The sequence below is a fragment of the Acomys minous genome (genome assembly GCF_964271855.1).
Source record: "Acomys minous genome assembly, chromosome: 1".
NCBI classification, from domain to species: Eukaryota; Metazoa; Chordata; class Mammalia; order Rodentia; family Muridae; genus Acomys; species Acomys minous.
Window position 1 is genome coordinate 175981081 of NC_140483.1, and position 6000 is coordinate 175987080.

The following is a 6000-nucleotide window of genomic DNA, read 5'->3' on the forward strand; positions in this document are numbered from 1 at the left end:
GACCAAAAAAATACATAATGTGAAAGTGGACTGTCCATGACATCTGCCGATGTATGAACCACTGGGGGCAACTAACTGGGTCATGGACCTTTCTTTCCTCCTGTGCCCTCTGGCCTATTCTGAAGCTGCAGTCATGGAAAATGGTAATCGCCTTTCCTAATAACAGAATCTACCATTCCTCAGAACCTCTGATTTGCTCTAATTTTGAAAGTACCCACCATGTGTTTGGATGTGTTCTGGGTTTGTCCATCTAAATACATCATGCAGGAATCCAGATTAGATGAAGAAAAACCTGTTGCGCACTGAGCTATGAGTACAGTGGGAACACACAGGCAGAGAGGAGAGAGCAGGCATGTGCAGGGCTGAAAGCCTGACTCAGAGTTCATGCACTGGTCTGTGGAGAATGTCATCTCCAGTGGAGAACAGCTTATGAAATGTGAAAGTTTAGAGGTGGAAGAACCTATAAGAAGAATAGTGTTGTTCTTGTTGTTACAGCCTGTGACTATTGGGAAAAGTTAGAACTAGTCAATTCCTTTCTCCCTTGGCAACTGAGCTGAAATGTTTCGGTGTAGGCTACTCTCCCTTGTTGCCTAACAGAGTCTAGATATATACTAGAATAAACCTCTCCAACTGGCTGCCCCATGTTCAAAGGTGGGGGGATCATTATTCTAAGCCAGGAGACTTTGAGAGGAAGAGCAAAGTCAACTGAAGGAGAGCAAAGCAGCCAATGATTCCATAGTGACTCAAGTGGCTCATCTTCCCACTCAACCTGGACACACGGTGGTTCACCCCTCAAGTATCCCATGTTTGCAAACACTCTTGGGATGTGTTATGAGCTAATTTGAGGATGCTACGGTCTTGTTGGGCTTCATACACTGTTAGACAGCAGGCCTTGAGGTGGGAGCAGCCCTTCACTCCTGCTGCTGATCATGGCCCTGTGTAGTCTGCCCTTCCCACTTCTGTCTCTACTCCAGTCCTTTACGCCCCTGCCCTCCTTCTCCTGAGGGTAGTCTCCCTAGTCTCAGCTCTGTTCTTCCACTTAGCATTTCCTTCTGGGATCAACTTTGAGCCATTTCATTCTTTGGTGCATGCCCTCTGTCATTCCCAGAAAGGCATCTAGTCTACTGCCCAGAACCATGGCAGCATTGGCTAGCACCATATTCCATGCTGCCTTGAGGCCAAAGTATGCACCTTTCATACTGAGGGCTACAATTTTCAGAGTGCTTGAAAATTCTGTAAGGTGTAGAAAAGCAAATGCTGAATGCTAACTAATTTAAATATTTAATCTAGAATTCCCAAATACTATGGAGACTGGGTTTTGGGGTTTTTTAAAAATATCATTTATTATAATTACTTGTGTTTGTGTGTGTGTTCACATGTGCCATAGCACATGTGTGGAGGTTGAAGGCAACTTTCAAAAGCCTGCCCTTCCACCTTGGGTTCTCCACCAGACATCAAATCAGACAGCGAGGCTTGTCTAGCAGTGTTTTCACCTTCCTGGCCATCTTGTCAGTACAAGAGGAGTACTTTGGAGGAGGGTGAAGAGCAGTCTTAGATGGAATTTGCTTTTAATGTCCTGCCTCATTTCATGAAATATATCATTTGGTGAGGGGATAAACAGTGTCTCTAGAATAATTGTCAAGTGTATTTAAAATATAATAGAGATCCAAGGACTTTATTACAAATAAAAGCTTATCCCAAAAGTACTTTAGAGGACCCATGATTCATACATAATTCATTCGTTCACCGATACATTGATTTATTTAGCAACTGTTTGCAAATAATGGAGATGATGCCAAAGAAAATGTAATGATTAGGAGGATCATGAGATGACAGATGATGGAAAGGGACAGTGAAAAGACAGTGGTTCCCAGCCACGTGATGCTGTAAAGACTACTTATCACTGAAAGCTCAAACAAGAGCATTTCAAACTTTTTTTTTTTTCCGTGCACTTGGGGAAGCAGTATTCTGCCAATTGCCAAAATGACCTTAAATTGAATATGGTAGCCCAAGACATTAAAGAAGCAAGTACCTGGGTTTTATTTCATCTTCTCCTTGTCCTAGGACATAAATTGACGTATTATTCCCATGGTCTCCAAGCTCTCCCAAGTCACGAGGGAGACAGAATGCCCCAAGAGCCCTGCAGTTGAGTCAGCTCACACTGCATGTCCTGGTCAGTAGCAGCTCAACCAGGGTTCCCTTTTGGGCACTCACAGCAGCAGCTTCGCTACTGCATGGTGGGTGAGGGGATTCCTGACTGCCAGCAACAGCGCCTCCATGTCTGGGTCAGAGATTCTGGCATCCGTGGGGAAAAGACACTTAGGTGGGTAACACAGAAAAGCTCACAAGAGAGGGTGCTTTCAGGGTTATTCATGTGGGAACTGCTGTAACTTGATGCTGTCTTAGTGTGTTTATGGTCTCTTCTTTGTTCCCTGGGCTGGACACAGACTCAGAGAGCAACCATCTGCCCTCTGCACATGCGCAGTGCCTCCCTCCAACTCCATCTTTACGGAGCTGTCAACTATGAGCCTCCCCATTCATTTGCAGTGTGAGATGTCCTGAAACGCAATTAGAAACGCTGAGTTGGTGCAATTATAGGAAGAAGGGCTTGGTCCAGAACACTTCTTTTATTCTTATTAGCATTAGGAGGTCAAAATTACATATGCCAGATGTGTTCAGCTCCCTGCACGAACATTCTAAGGTGTCAAGCTGAAGCTTTTCAAATACTCTTGAGGACTAGCACGTGACGTTTGAGGATTTAGAATTTGTGGGACTGCAGAGTTAACGATAACAATGACAGAGTAGCCAAGCATGAAGAAAACCAGAACATACAACTATGGCTGGCCTAGCTCCATGAGCAACTGTTAGACCACCAAAGACACACATCATGTCAGCCTCATCTTTACTATAAGCACTTGTCTCCACTTTAAAATGAAAATTGAAGGAGAAATTATGATGGGAATGTGTGTATGAAAAAAAAAAGGTTAATTTACATTTTCTCATGGTACCACTGTGGAAGGTGGTGATAGCGTGGAAAAGAATAATAGCTTTAGAGATACACAGGCCTGAACTCAAATTCTATATCGCTCTTCCTTAGCTTTGCAGCTTGAGCTAACCACTGAGCTTCTCGGAATCATTTTTTTTTTCTCATTGTAGCTTAAATATGGGGGAAAAAATCACAGTCATAAGAGCAAATCTAATAGATGTAAGATGTACCTCAGCCTTGATAGGAAGGTGGTAAGTGCTGGCCACTTCTGTCACTATTAAACAGAGAGCATGGCAATGGAGAACAGAGAAGCAGAAACAGTACACATGTGAACAGAACCGAACAAGGCCATGAGCCAAGCGGTCTCCATTCTCGTGATTTGCTTGATTCCTTTGAAGAGGCTCCTTTTCGTTTCTGATCTCTTCAGCTGTAAGTTCTCAGCCTCAGAGCCTTAGCTCACTCTTTAGGATCTCCACGAGACTCACACAGGCCCACACTCGGCTGCAGCTGCCATGCCTCCTTCGGTCACCACGGCATCTGCCAGTTCTCCCTCTCAACACCAAAATCATCTATTCCCTCCCTCCCAGGCTGTGAAGAGTTTTATTGGTAGCTTCCAAGGAGCCTATTAAAGGGCTAGCTCCAGCTTGTTTTCCCCTCCTTTTACAAGATCTGAAGGCAACTGGACACTATGTAGATATCCCAGGGCAAGGCCTCCTCTTTGTATATCATAACTAGTTATGATCATCCACTCCCCATTGTGTTCCCAGCTCTCCAGGGAAAAAACTAGCAAACTAAGTGATGGGTAAGGTGCTGGTTGTCATGGATCCCCTACCCTGCCACAGCTGCATCTTACTGCTGCTCTACTAAAGGCAGAAGAGTAAGAGAACTCTGGGTGAGTTGTAACTGTGCATCTTTGAACTGTACCCACAGTGTCAACAGCCTTGGTGGTACTGCTTTCAGAGCCACAGGTGCCTTTGTGACTCCAGCGGGGTTAGATGGTGGAAACACATCATATACTTTGTATACCACATAAGGCCATAAAGGTCCATTCATCAGGGTCCCGGTGTCCATGTAAGACCATCTGCAGGTCTCCTTGCGGAGCTCCTATGCCTTCCAGGTTCTTTTATTTCCTAACTCTTCCATAAGACTCCCTGAGCTTTGCCCAAATTTGGCTCTGAGTCTCAGCATCTGCTTCAATCCCCCACTGAGTGGAGTCTTTCAGGGGACCTCAATGGCAGGCTCCCTTCCGGTTTCTTCTCTTTAACCACTTCCGGTGTCTATTCTATTTGCCCTTCTGAATGAAAATTAAGCATTCTCCCTAGAGTCCTCCTTGTTATTTAGCTTCTTTAAGTCTGTGGATTATAGTGTGGTTATCCTGTATTATGTGGCTAATATCCACTTTTATAAGTGAGTATATACCATGTCTGTCATTTTGGGTCTGGATTACCTCACTCAGGATGATCTTTTCTAGTTTCATCCATTTGCTTCAATTTTCAAGATTTCCCTTGTTTTTAATACCTGAATAATATTGCATTGTGTGAATATACCACAATCTCTTTATCCATTCTTTGGTAGAAGGACATCTAAGGTTGTTTCCAGATTCTGGATATTATGACTAAAGCTATTACAAACATAGTTGAGCAAATGTTCTTGTTGTGTGATGGAGCATTTTTGGGTATATACCCAGGGAATAGGTGGGTCCTGAGGTAGCACTCTTCCCAGTCTTTCTGAGAAAGCACTAGATTGATTCCCAATGTGGCTATACAAGTTTGCACTCCCACCAGCAATGGAGGAGTGTTACCCTTTCTCCACATCCTCGCCAGGCAAAATGGCTAAGATCAAAACCTATTCTTTCTGTCCTGTGCCCTGGATATTTAGGCTACCTACTGAGATGGGCAGCAGGGAAATAGGGCTGTCTTTGAAACATATGAATGCCAGTTCCATCAGTTTACCCTAAATAAAAGGCAGCAGTTGGGACATTAGGGAGACTCAGGAACCCTTGACATGTAATTCAACTGGACTCTGAGACTTTTCTAATTGTCACAGTATAAAGCTGGAGTAAGAAGTAATTCTGTCATTGTTCCAAGAATCTCTCTTAACATAACAAATAGTCCAAGCCTGGCCCAGCAGTGTAAATATTGATTGTCACATTATTCAGTCCTCATGAAATTCATTGTTCATGTTAGGTATTTTTTTTCTTCTCTTGTAGTTTAAGTATGTTTGCTCAACCTTGTAATTTTAGGAACCATTAAAAATTTACTGTCTCATATTTCCTCTTTTAAAAACAAGTTTTAATTTCTATAAGCACCAGTTTTATTTGAAAGTAGTTGCTTTTATAACTTGGTGTCTTGACATGTAGCATTCTGGAATATCTGCATTAGAATTGCCTAGATCTTTGGGCTTGGGCCCAAGAATTTGCACTTAAGTAACTTCCAACTGGTGACTTAGCACATCCAGGTACATAAATCACTACACTGACGGGAAGACCCATGTATGTCCCTAAATGGGAAAAAACAGCTTAATTCTTGACATGTTTTTCTTTCGCAACTACAGATAATATCCTTTTTTTTTTCTGTAGAGTATAATATTTGTGATTTCTTTAAAATAAATTGTCTATTTCTATTTTTGTTTTTGTTTTTTGTTTTTTTCTTGTTGTTGAGACTGGGTCTATCTACATAGCCCTGACTCTCCAAGAACTCAATATATAGACCAGACTAGCCTTGAACTCACAGAGATCCTCTTGCCTCTGCCCCCCGAGTGCTGGGATTGAAGGTGTACACCACCACGCCTGACTATATTGTCTATTTCTGAACCTACATTTAAAAGGCCACATAATTCTATAGTTTATACCACAGAGGGTGGAAATAATGTTGAGAAAGGGAACTGTGGTGGAGTCACAAATGGAGATTTCACCATACTTCCAAGTCATCAGCCCTGTGGAGGTAAGGATGATTAAAAAAAAATCCCGTGAGGACCACTCTCTGGCACATAATGGAGTGAGGGGCGGTGCCTCC

At 42.9% G+C, this 6000-nt stretch overlaps 1 protein-coding gene across 6 annotated transcripts in view; it reads left to right on the forward strand.

The window, feature by feature from the left end:
• ADAMTSL1 (ADAMTS like 1) overlaps positions 1-6000 on the forward strand; it is an 888380-nt gene that overhangs the window by 677759 nt on the left and 204621 nt on the right. The window lies entirely within an intron of this gene.